This window comes from Sciurus carolinensis, unplaced genomic scaffold (assembly GCF_902686445.1).
Source record: "Sciurus carolinensis unplaced genomic scaffold, mSciCar1.2, whole genome shotgun sequence".
Lineage (NCBI taxonomy): Eukaryota > Metazoa > Chordata > Mammalia > Rodentia > Sciuridae > Sciurus > Sciurus carolinensis.
Window position 1 is genome coordinate 1,014,976 of NW_025920173.1, and position 12,622 is coordinate 1,027,597.

Consider the following 12,622-nt stretch of genomic DNA (forward strand, 5'->3'; position numbering starts at 1 on the left):
CTGTCCCTGGTCTTGGCCTGAAGCAGAGGCTGCACTGCTTGACTGTGCACATTCCGTACACCCATGTTGTGGCCTCCCTCCAAGCCTCAGCCCTGCCTTCTCCACCATCCCCAACTCCAGAGTCCTCTGAGGATCTGGCCCCTCCCACAGAGATCAGAGCCCACCCCTCCTTACACAGATGTTGTTCCCCTGATTCCAAATCCTGCAGGGGCATCACATTCCACTCAGATTAAATGCCAGAGTCTGCAGCGTGGCATGTGGGGCCCTGCTGGGTCCACACAACTGCTTCTCTCCTCTGCTTCCTGCTCTTTCCTGTGCACCCCTGGCTACCAACCTCCAGCCAGGGAGGGCTCAGCCCTGAGCCCTGCCTGGGCTGCTGTCCCATGAGAGAGGCCCTCCACAACCTCCCCATAAGCAGTACACAGGGCCCTGAACCCACCTCCCTGCTTTGCTGATCTCTGGGCAGCAAAAGACACAGACCTGGACACAGAACTCCTGTGGGTTCATCTGCGGTCTGCCCCTCATGGAACGCAACACATTCACCCTGTGGACTGCTTTAACATGTGTCCCCCACCTGGACCCATTGTCACCCTGACACTGGGTGGGACCTCAGTAAAGAGCTTGTTCCAGGAGTGCTCTCTCTCACCTTCCAGGTGACATGCCAGTGACCACTGGGAGCCCACTGCTGTGCTGAGGGTCAGGGATGGAGCAGAGGATGGTTCCATGTGGGTGGACGTGTGAGGAGGGCAGGGGAAGGCTGCCTGTCCTGTAGCTGGTTAGGGGACAGTCCACCGGAACCTGGACATCAGTCCCCATTGGCTCCCCTAGACTCAGTGGAGGACTGAGATCTGCAGGTTCATTTTCCTCCAGCAGTCTTAAAATTTTTATCCTTACTTTGTATGTTGGGTATTTTCGTAATAAATGTGCCTTAGTGAAGGTTTGTATATTTGGAGTCCTGTAAACCTCCTGTGTTTGATTTTCCATTTTTAATCTTTGGAAAATTTTCTAATATTATTTCATTGGAGAGATTGTGCAGGATTTCTATCTCCTTATTGAGGTGATTTCTCACTTCTTGGATTTTCTCTGTGAATTCACTTCTTAACTATGAACTTTCTAAATTCCTTCTCTGATCTTTCTTCCACTGTGATATCATTTTACTCTGTTAATGAGGTAATTTGGTTTGTTGGGGATGATTTGTTCCTTTACTTTTTCATAATCTTTGTAAGTCTACCCCTTTATCTGTATGAATCTGATGTGGCAGAGCTTCTAACCTATGAATTAACAGAGTCCCTGGAAGTTTTCCATTTTTTCTTTAGGTATGTATTACACATAAGAGTAGTAGTCAGTGGCTGTCCAAGTCCTTCTTCTTCTTGTAGAGCTAGTGGAGTAGCCCATTGTCAGCTCCCCTTCTTGTTAGTCTGAGGTGGGGCAGGTGGTGGCCTTCCATGCTGGCATGCCTGACAGGCCACAAGGAGAGAGGGGATGCTGCCCTTGGTTAACCTGGTGTTAGGAAAGTTGCAGGGGCCCAAACAGTAAATCACAGGTGGGCCTGAGGTCAAGGCCACATGATCTAGGACATCTCTCAGGAGTTCTGGGCTTGAATGGAGGAGCCCAACCCTTCCCCACCACAGCCCCTGGTTCCATCGCAAGCCAGAGAAGACTTCTTGCAGTCTGGCCAGGACTTGGAGTTAACAAACTGTTTAAAAATGCCCGTAGGCTAGCAGATCCTTGGACTTGTTATTACAGTTATCAGTGAAGTAACTGTAATTGTTTTTTCATGGACAGACTCATCCTAATTTGGCTACAAAAATATATGTTCACTTCATCAATGGGATAATTTTACAAAGTAGTTACAATAGCAATGAGCAACATCCTCCTCTGGTCACTGTGCATTTGCTTAGAACTGAAACTAGACCCTACAGTGATGGTGTGTGTCTGAATTGGTCAAGCAGCAGAAGCATCAGTGTTGATAAAAGCAGCTTGGCACCTACTGGCCAAGTATAAGAACTAGGAAAGAGGAAATGGAAAAGTGTATGTTCTCAGATTTCATATATGTATATAACAAAGCAATATGAAATTGCCCTTGTTAGGGTGAGGGCAGGAATGACTGATTAGTTGGAGCAATAATTGTATGCCAGTTCAGTGACAAGAGATGTAAATTTCTCCTTCATTACATAAAACCCTTGTGTTCTTATGGCTGGGAGAATGTTAGAAAACAGTCATGTCATAAGCATTTCAGATACCTATTGAGCAGTAGCTAGGGTTTTTGTTGTTGTTGTTTGCGTTTTTTTTTTTTTTTTTTTTTGGTGATTCTGTTTCAAACCTTCATGAGATAGTCTATCATTTTGTGTATAACCCTAATTCCACATTTCCATTCTTAATTATTTATCATAGATCAGTTGTTACATGTGTTAATTGTAGCATTGTTGAATGTTGATGTATTAGAAACTAAACTGTCATAGTCAGGAGAGAGGATGAATAGCTTTCATTCAAACTATAGATAAATGAGTAAAATGATAAAGCTGTACATATAAACATAGATGAATCACAAACATAATGGTGAATAGAAAAAGCTGTGTCACAAGAAAGTGTACATTGTGCCCTTATTTAACAAATGCAACTATGTATAAAGATCTATGTCTTACAATGAAAAACAAATATGCAAGATCTTAGCATCTGTTAAAACTGAGAGTGGGTATGTGGGTGCTTGTTGTGTAGTGGTCTTTGTAACTTTCTAAGAATGTTTGAGTATTTGTTAATTTAAACATTGAGAGGATCCAGGCATGGTGGCACATGTCTATTATTCCAGCGAATCAGGAGCCCGAGTCAGGAGAATTGAAAGGTCTAGGCCAGCCTGGGCAACTCAGTGAGAACCTAATTCAAAATGAACAAAAATAAAGAGGTTGGGGATGAAGGTTAGTGGCAGAGCATCACGCTTCAATCTCAGAGACTCAGTGGCTGTGCTTGCTGACATGCTGAATGCCCTGGGTTGATCCCCAGAATGGACTGGGTTTTGATGCATAAAAAGGTAAGAGGCAATTCTTGTCTTAGAAGGTTCACTGTGAAAGACAGAGATGGAGAAGGAGTTGTTGTCTCAGGGTGTTTCTCCTCTTTGAAGTTGTACCTGAGGTTGTCAGCTGACTCAAGGATGGGAGCTTTCAGGAAGGTGGAGAAGGGGAGGGTGTGAGGAGTCACCTTGGAGTCCTGGAGCTCACTGATTACAGAAGGGCATGTGGCCAGCATGTGTCAGTTGTTCACTTGAGATGGTGATGGTATATCTGCACAGTTGGGTTGCTTCCAGCAAAGCTCAGCTGTGGACTGGAAGTGAGGTCATCCTCATTAGCTGAGCTTAGGATTTTGCTGCCAGTCAAATGATGTGATGGAAGGTGAGAGGAATAGAAGTCAGGGCCATGAGTAATTAATTACATGGGCTCCAGTGCAGAGAGGATCTGGGAAGCTGGCAGGGGGTTGTGAATAGGAAGGGATCAAAGGCTGGTGTCTGGCTGCTGTGGTAATATCCAGGGGTATGAGAGGAGATGCCCAGGGATATGAGGGGAGTCTGGAGTGTTGGTGTTTTCAGGCATGATCTCTGGTGATGACAGTGTCCAGTGATGTCCTCCAAGGAGGATGATTAAGTAGAGTGTCAAACCACTGGACAGGGATTAAGGACAGCTCCTGAGGTCACCTAGAATGATGGAAGCAGGAGGTTTATGGAGAAAATGGGACAGGTTCAAAATCTACCAAAGGGTCTGGGGTTAACATGTAGTGGTGTGAACCTCAGGCAAGCAGGGTTTTCGTGAGAACACAGAGGCAGTCATAATGTGGAGCCATGCTGCTCAGTACAGCTGTGCTGCTGGCTACATGTGACTACTGAAGTTGATTAGCTTTTTTGGGGGGCCACTGGGGGTTGAATCCAGGGGCACTTTGCCAGAGGTTCATCCCCAGCCCTATTTTAAGACAGGGTCTACTAAGTTGGTAAGACTGGTCTTGAACTTAAGATCCTCCTTCCTCAGCCTCCAGAGTAGCTGAATTGCAGATAAGTTGTAACACTGCATCCAGCTAAAGTTAATATTTCATATTTCCTCCTTGGTCTCTCCAGGTGCTCAGGAGCAGCATGTGATTTCTGGATGCTGTATTGGACAGTGTGGAAGAGAACATTTTTTGTTTTGCAGAAATTTCTATTGAACAGCATTGGTCTGAAGGAACAGAGGGAACCCTGCTTTATCTCCTTACCCTGCCTCCTGCAGGAGAGTAGAGGCGATGGAATATACTGGGAGGTAGCTTGGGGATGTTGAGAGCTGTGAGTACCTGAATCTTGACTGCAATTCAGGAATATGCAGGACTAACAGAAATTCAAATCTTAAAACCATTAAATATAATTCATGAATTCTAAATTATAGATTATTACATGTGTTTTTAAATCCATGTACAAATATTGTCATGTGTTCAGTCTAAGTTGAAGTGTGGTCTAAAGCCAAGTGCAAATCTTACAGCATTTCTCTTTCTGATAGCACACTGGCGACCTCAGATGTCAGCAGGAGGAGGTGACTGATACAAAGTGCAGAGTATTTCATCTTCACTGGCCAGTCTCTGGACATCCAGGACAAGAAGGTGGATAATCAACAGGAGGGAACTTGTGTTTCTGAGTGAAATAACTGCACAGGGTCCATTTATCAATGATATGTTTTCTTAGACATTCAGTTCCCTTTACATGTTCAGAAAACTACAAAGAACCATCTCTACCCAACCCTGACCCTTTTGCAGTGGTGGGGTTGGAATGCAGGGGCTTGAGCATGCTAAGCAAGTGTTTCACCATTGAGCTATATCCCAAGCACAAGAGCCAACTCTTTGGTTCTTTAATGTCTTGATTTGAATGACCTAGTTTTATCTTACTTTGCTAGGTTAATTTTCCTTCCATGGCTCTACAGAGTTTCCCTGCCTGTGCTCAGGGACACAGTGGGGCTTGCAGATTTGGACAAGATGGTGACCCTTCACCCTCCAGAGTCCAGGTTCCCATGAGCAAGTTCCCTCATGTCCCTCAGGGTACCAGACAAATATATCTTTGAATATGCAGTATGTTAAAGTAGTGGAAAGCAAGGTTGACTATGCACAGGTTCAGTTCTAAGCCTTTTCATTGTAAAGCATATGTACTGGTTGTGCAGCCTAATTGTCCACTCTCCTGTCACTCCCCTAATGATCCTAGAACTGTGTGTAGACCTAGGTTGGTCTACTCCAACAAATGAGAACATTTGTTTCTCTAGTTCTGGGATCTACCAGAGCAAGAGCAGTGTGCAGCATGGTAGAGATTTGATGAGGGCCTTCTTCCCTAGTGTGTCCGCACAGCCTGCCCTTGGCATTGGCCAGGAAGGCTCTCTCATGTATCCTCTTTTTTAATGAGGACATTAATCCATCATGTGGGCACCATTCTTGTGACTTCATCTATCCTTAATTGCCTCACCAAAAGCCTCACCTCCAAGTACCATTACATGAGGTTAGGGTTTCAACCTGTACATTTGGGGGTGAGGCAGATACATACACATGTTCAGTCCTCGGCACTTAAAATTATTATTTATGGTCTTTTTCTCCTCCTGAAAAGGATTCTTTACCTGGAAGTTCACCAACAAGTTTCTCGATTAAAAAGCAAAGAGAGACTTCAGGCACACCTCTCATGAAAGGTTTAAAGAACTTGATGAAGAAAACATGCTTAAAATTGGGGGACACAGAGAAAGAGGACAACTCAGTAAGTGTTTATTTTATTCCTTGTTTCATATAAATAGATTCAAGTATTTTCCCTTTTCCACCCATTCGTATTACCTTTTTCAAAATTAAATCCTTGAATTAGTACAGTGAAGTTCAGTTAATGAAACTGTTGCTTCAGCCCCACTTAATAGATGATTGAATCCCCTATTTAAAAATTTATCACAGTCCTGGCATAACATGTACTTTTTATATAAAGCAAATGGCATATTATGTTTTGATTATTAAAATTACTTGTGTGGCATTCTTTAGGCAGGTGCTCTCCCACTGAGCTACACCCAGGCCTAAGGTGACATTCTTAAGGAAAAATATCTGTGTAGGCTTGTCTTACATGCACACACTAGAAATTTGTGTGAGACATCTGGTATTTCCAAAGTGAGGTGTAGCGTTTCCTTCTTTTCTTTCCTTTCTCAGTTACTGAGCTTTTGTAGGAAGGATGAGAAGCATCTCTAATGCTGTGTTTTCACAGGTCCAGGTCACCAGTATTTCTCTGTAGCTCCCTGGGCTTGCTGTTCAGGTCTGTCACACACCTTTCATCTTTGGTGTTGCATCCTACAACAGTGTCTCCTAGTAAATAAATTAGTAACCTGCTTCCTAAAAATAAACTCCTGAAAATTCACCTTGAATTCCAATTGAAAACAGGAAGCCAGAATGAATTCAGTATTAACTGCCATGTTTTTCTTTACCAGTCCTTTTATATCATTATAATGTGCTACAATGCCAAATAACTGTCACAGCTATGATGGTGAGAAGTGCTTTGAGAGAGCATATGCTCAGTGGAGGGCCTTGTGTGGAGTGACATCTGTGATAGAGGCAAGTAACTAAAACCAGTTTGATCTGATTTTCCCCATTTGTTTGCAACAGAATTAGTGAATTCTCAGCAAACTGAATCTTCCATCAATGTAAAACCTTCCCCAGAGAAATGTGCCCAACAGACACAAAAGAGACAGAATTGTGCCTCACTAAGATCATCATCTTTACCACCTGCAAACATAAATCCAATACTCCAAGTAAGAGTTAGATGTGTGTTTCTTGGGCTGGAGAGAGTGACCTCTGAGCTGTGTATTCTGTTTCCTAATGATGGAGTGCCCTAAGCACAGGGTGTCTAAACACAGTCATCTTCAATAAGTAAAACTGAATGCATAGATACTGCCAGCATCACTTAAGAAATCTCAGTGTATTTAAGTGGGATAGTTTTGTATGTCTAGTAAATTATTTGCAACTGATACCACTTCAAAGATTTTGGGATAGTAGACAGTTACTAGACATTAATTCCAACAACTCAGTTCATGCTCATCTGAAAACAGAAGGTTATTCTGATAGATTTGGCCTCAGTTACATGGCATCAGTCACCTCTTCTCAGTCAGGTACAGATTTGTTTTAAAATGGAGGCATCGAGTTTCTATCCTCACTTCCTCCCTGACCTACCTGGGGAATTATCCTTATCATGCTCTAGGGGTGCTCACTGTGCACGGCTCTCCTATCTTAATTCCAGTCCACCTGGAAAATCAGTTTTGAGCCAGAGTGCTTATGTCACACTCTGCCTTACTAAAAGAGCAACAAGGGTTACCTTGAGATATCAGGGTTACGGGTTATTTATTTTTATTTTTTGTACACTTGTTTCTCAGGAAGTTTTACAATGAAATTATATTTTTAAAACTAGGAAAAAGTTGTTGAAAAGCTGTTCTGCCAACATAATGCATGTTAAAGGAAAATAATGTTTTCTCTTTATTTTCTTCTTTAGCAAAAAGAGAACTTATGTCAACACTGGTGACTGCGGATTATAGTCCAAAGCAACCCCCTAAAGAAAATTTATCTCCAGGATTTAGTCATCTACTTAGCAAAAATGAAAGCAATCTAATTAGGTAAGTTCTTTGAAATTGTAATAGATTACGATTTTTAAAATATCAACTTATGCCTCCAGCTATCAGTAATTTTTCAATCACCAGTGGGAGCTCTGTGGGTTTAAATCATTTTCTTGAACATTATAGTAAAAATAAAGCACTACAGTGTGAGGAGACAGTTTTAACTACGTATGCTTGCTAGTGCTAGACTCTTAAGTACCATCTCAGCACCCCATGCAGCTTTTGGATATAGAATGAGAGTTTTTTTCTTTTCTTTTCTTTTTTTTTTGTCTTTCTGAAAATGTTTTATGATACAGGGAAACTTTGAACCATTTGGGTAAGAAAGTGGGCTATACTAGAGTGGCCCTGACACCAGATACAAGTTTACCTGCTCCTGAGCAAAGGTCCCATTACAGGGGCAGATCTTAGGGAGGAAGGACCTTGCCTTCTAGTCCTAGACCCAGCTCCAGTTGGTCTTGGGAAGTCGTAAGCACACTGAACTTCTTCTTCTTTATAAGCTGTGATCATGATACCTGCCCTGCTTATTTAACACTGTTGTAAAATGAGATAATACAGCTGGGCTTGGTGGCATACACCTTTAATCTCAGTGACTCAGAAAACTAAGGTGGGAAGATCTCAAGTTCAGCAATTTAGTGAGGCCTTAAGCAACTTAGTGAGACTCTTGTCTCAACTAATTATAACAAATAAAAACATAAAAATTAATCTTGAGGATGTGGCTAAAGTGCCCCTAGGTTCAATCCTCAGTATCAGAAAATAAAAGATGAAATTAAATAATGTTGGGGTAAGTGCTTGAAGTCTTTAGTAAGTAACTATAGGGTTTTTTTTTTTTTTTTTTTTTTTTTTTTTTTTTTTGGTACCAGAGTTTGAACCCAGAGGTGTTTTACCACTGAATCACATCCCAACCCTTTTTGTATTTTATTTAAAGACAGGGTCTTGCAAATTGCTTAGGGATTTTTTAAGATGCCGAGGTTGGCTTTGAACTTGCAATCGTACTGCCTCAGTCTCCTGAACTGCTGGGATTACAGGTGTGCACCTCTGTGCCCAGCTCTAGTAAGTAAACATAATTTTGTGTTCAAATATCATCATTTGAAAAAGGCATGGTGGTGCATGCATGTGGTCCCAGCTACTCAGGAGGCTGACGCAAGAGAATCATAAGTTCCAGGCCAGCCTCACAACTTAGCAAGACCCTGTCTCAAAAAAATCAAAAGTGCTAGAATGTAGCTCAGTGGTAGAGCATCCTTGGGTTCAATCCCCTCTACCAAAAAGAAAACAAGTACTCAATTTAAGGTTTAGAAATCATATGACCAGCTTTTTTTAAAAAAAATCATATAAACATGTGACTTAACTGGGTGCTAGCTCACCTTTCTAGTGGAGACAGGGAAAATCAGTTCACATTTTTTCCTCACAAGTAACTTGCTTCATTTAATAATTAGATATGCTTTTGAATAATTTAGATATTGTTCCTATGTCCACATTACAACAAACCAATCCAAAAATAACAGCCCCTGTTTGTTCCTCTAGACAAGTTGGAAGGTATTTTTTCCTATGAAATTATTACCTATTGTGGAATTCATTTATTTTTTCAAAATTCCAGTATCTTTTCAAGTTCCAAATATTGTCTCACATTATCCTATGCTCAAATATTTTTGTACTCCTGGGCCTCTAAAAATAAGCATTCATGATGCTTTGTATTTTATTTCAGTGCTGTTATCCTCATTGAAAAGTCAGGAAAATGAGGTATGAAATGCTAATGTTTAATGACCAGGGCTGTACTATCCAGTTACTCTCTTTGCTTTTAAACTCTATAATTTATAAGCAACTTAAGCTTTGGATTTTTTTCCTTTTTTCTCATCATATTTAAGTTTGGAATAAGATAATATGTCTGAATTCACTGGGGCAGGCCCTCGGGATATTAACTGTTCAGAGTTGGTTTATGTCCACTGGAGGTAATGAGTTGTTTAGTTTTCAAATTGGTGAAACAGAACAGATCTGCTCAAGAAAAAGAATGATATGCAACCTGTAATGTGTTAAAAGTAAAAATCACCATGCGGAATTCCATGTCCAATGAAAGGCCTCTGCAAGAGTAAAGGAGAAATAAAGATGTTCTCAGACCAACAGAAACCTAGGGGTGTTGACCCATGTTACAAGTACCCTGCAGGATATGCTGGGAGGCTTTGCTCAGGCAGAGGGAGGTGTTCCAGGAGGAACCCAGAGCCACAGGAAAGAGGAAGAGCCTTGGAGGAGGGCTCTTGTTAATTGATTTAAAGTCTGTTTGTTGAGTTTACTTGAAGTTCAGTTACATTTATGTAGCATTTGCTTAAAGTACCTTAGGGAAGTTTGTGGGTTGGCAAACTAAGGGCAAAGCTTTTAGAAATCCTTGGAGACAAAGCACTGAGTAATATGTATGCTAGATATTGGGAAAATTGAGAGGAATATAAGAAATTTTTTTTCTTTTCCGACAGAAAAAAAGAAATTTAGAAAATGCCATTGGCAACCATGATACTCATAACTCTTGCTCTGAATCCTTGCCAAATGGAGTGAAGAAAGTGTGAGATCAACCTGGGAGAAGAACCAGTCATTTATCTATGAACAGTGTGAGCCAATTTCAGTAACACCACAGGGTAGTGATTTTGAATATATGGCAAATATTAGAACCCTAGCTGAAACGGAATGATTTGTGATGAACTTACAAAAGAAAAGGACCAGGTAAAATGAACAAACCCTGCATGCTAGTCTCTGCATGAACATAATGTTATCATATGTTTTTGGTAAATACCTATAAGCAGGATTACTGGGTCCTAAGTTCAACTGTCTAAGAAACTGACCTACTTTTTTCCACAGTGGCTGTATAAGTTTATATTTTCAGTCACCAACATATAGGAGATTCTACTTCCTGCAAATATTAGTGCTTAGTATTGTCAGTCATGTTAATTTTAGCTACCAAATTGGTGCATATTGGTATGTTACTGTGGTTTTAATTCCCCTTCCTAAACTGTATAGTTTTATTGACCATGTTTTCATTATGAGCTATTTATTTATCTTCTTTGTTATAGTAACTGATCCAATGTTTTGGCTTTTTTAAAATTGATTGATTTATTATAGTTGTGTTATGAGTACTTCTTATCATTGAATTATTTAGCCTATATATATATGCCCTGTATCACATAAAGTGTTGCAAATATTTCCTCTCCATTTCTGGCTTGTCACATGCGTGATTATCAGTCATCATGTATGGGTGCATATAATTCTACACTCTACATTCTGTTCTGTTTGATCTATTTTTTTGCCCTTATGTCACTCTCTCACAATTTTGATTTCTGTACTTTCATATTAAGCTTTGAAATTAGATTATGAGGTTTCAAAAATTTTGTTACCCTTTTCAAGATTTTGTTTCAACATTTACCCTAAGTCCTTCCTAGTTCCCAATGCTAATTCTAATATTTCATTCACACCCCATGGCCTTCAGGTCACTGTTCCTTCCTGAATGTGCATCTTCTGTGCACTGCCCTTTGGGCCCCACACCATCTCCCTGAAAGGAGCCACTCAGGAAGAGGTGGAAACAGAATCTGAGTGCTAGGAGTTCCTGCCTCTCAGGGATACTCAGAATGACAATGATGGCTTGCTTTCTCCAAGCACCAACCTTGAGTCAGCCATCATCAATGTACATGGAACCTCAAAACACCATGAAGAATTTCAGTAGCAAAAAAGCAAAGAAAATAAAAACAATTAGAGGAGATGGGAAGTAAGCACCCGCCAAGAGAAGGCCCCCTGACCCTCCACAGACCCTCCCACACACATACCCCTGGAGCACCTCTGATGTCAAGTGCCTTATAGATTTTAACAGGAGCCTAAGTAGGACTCCCCTTCTCATAATGCTGAAGTCCAGTGGAAGAGTTAAGAGAAGCCCATGAGACTGCTGATATGCTGAATGACATTTCAGTAAAAAGTCAAATGTTATTCTCATAACTTTCAGCTTATCTGATGGTTTCTCAGTACTTCTCAGGTGGGCAAAAATTCAATGAAAAAACATTTCTTGGGCTCCCCAAATCCCAAAGTATGTGAATCTTCCCAGGTGTGGAACTCCCCTTCAGGAAACACGCATGCTTCTGAATCTGATTTTAAATCCCAACGAGCCCATCACATCCCCTATGTGGCCCATTGTATTAATTACAACAGCCTCTTGCACTTTCTCTTAGTCCAATTTACAGTAATTAGGTCTTAAGTCTACCACAGTTCACAGGATTGTATGCTGTGATTTCCAGAACTTCTTTCTTGGTAATTATACCTGCTCATGCAATCCTGAAATTCATTTCACAGAATCATAATCTTGTCTATAGCTTTGATCACAAGAGATCTTATCTGTATATACAAGTATAAGCCAGACTCATGCAGGAAAAAAAATGTAAAATGTTACCACTTTTTCTTTTTGTGTTGAAGAATTTGCTTATCTATAGTGGGAGAATGCAAAAATAAAATGACCCAGGACAGGAGACAGCCACTGTGCACACTCCTGGAACTGCCATATCATGAGGTTCCTGGAGAAGGAAGTTGCAGTCACACAGGGTAGAGGCACTTGCCTAGTGTTCATTATATGGCAACAGAACTGGAAAACCTCATTGTAAGAAATGGAACCATCAGTGCATTCTAAGGAAATGAAAATGAAGTTCAGATAATGATGAAATTGGAATTTGGCATGTACTGGGTGTCAGCACCTTACAGGGTAAAAACCACTAATTGATCACTTAGAGGATAAAATTGACTAAAATTGAGTTAGATGGTAAAACCACTAACTGACACCCTATAGGGTAAAAAACCTAATGATAGAATGAAAGGTGCCATCTGATCCACCTTGATTCTTTCCACTGCACTAATGAGGGGCTCTGGGGCCATGTGATGATCATTCTGAGAGGTTGATCTTTGACATCATTACTATGCCTGAACCTCATGGCCACTAAGGAGAGTCAATGTATGCTGGGAACAAAGTACGGTTAGGCCAAGGA

General features: G+C 41.0%; 1 long non-coding RNA gene across 1 annotated transcript; it reads left to right on the top strand.

The window, feature by feature from the left end:
• The first annotated feature begins 7,517 nt into the window (after positions 1–7,517).
• On the top strand, positions 7,518–10,235 carry LOC124974757 (uncharacterized). Its single transcript, XR_007106813.1, has 3 exons — positions 7,518–7,622; positions 9,325–9,359; positions 10,085–10,235. It is a non-coding gene; the product is annotated as an uncharacterized LOC124974757 (long non-coding RNA).
• Positions 10,236–12,622: the final 2,387 nt, after the last annotated feature.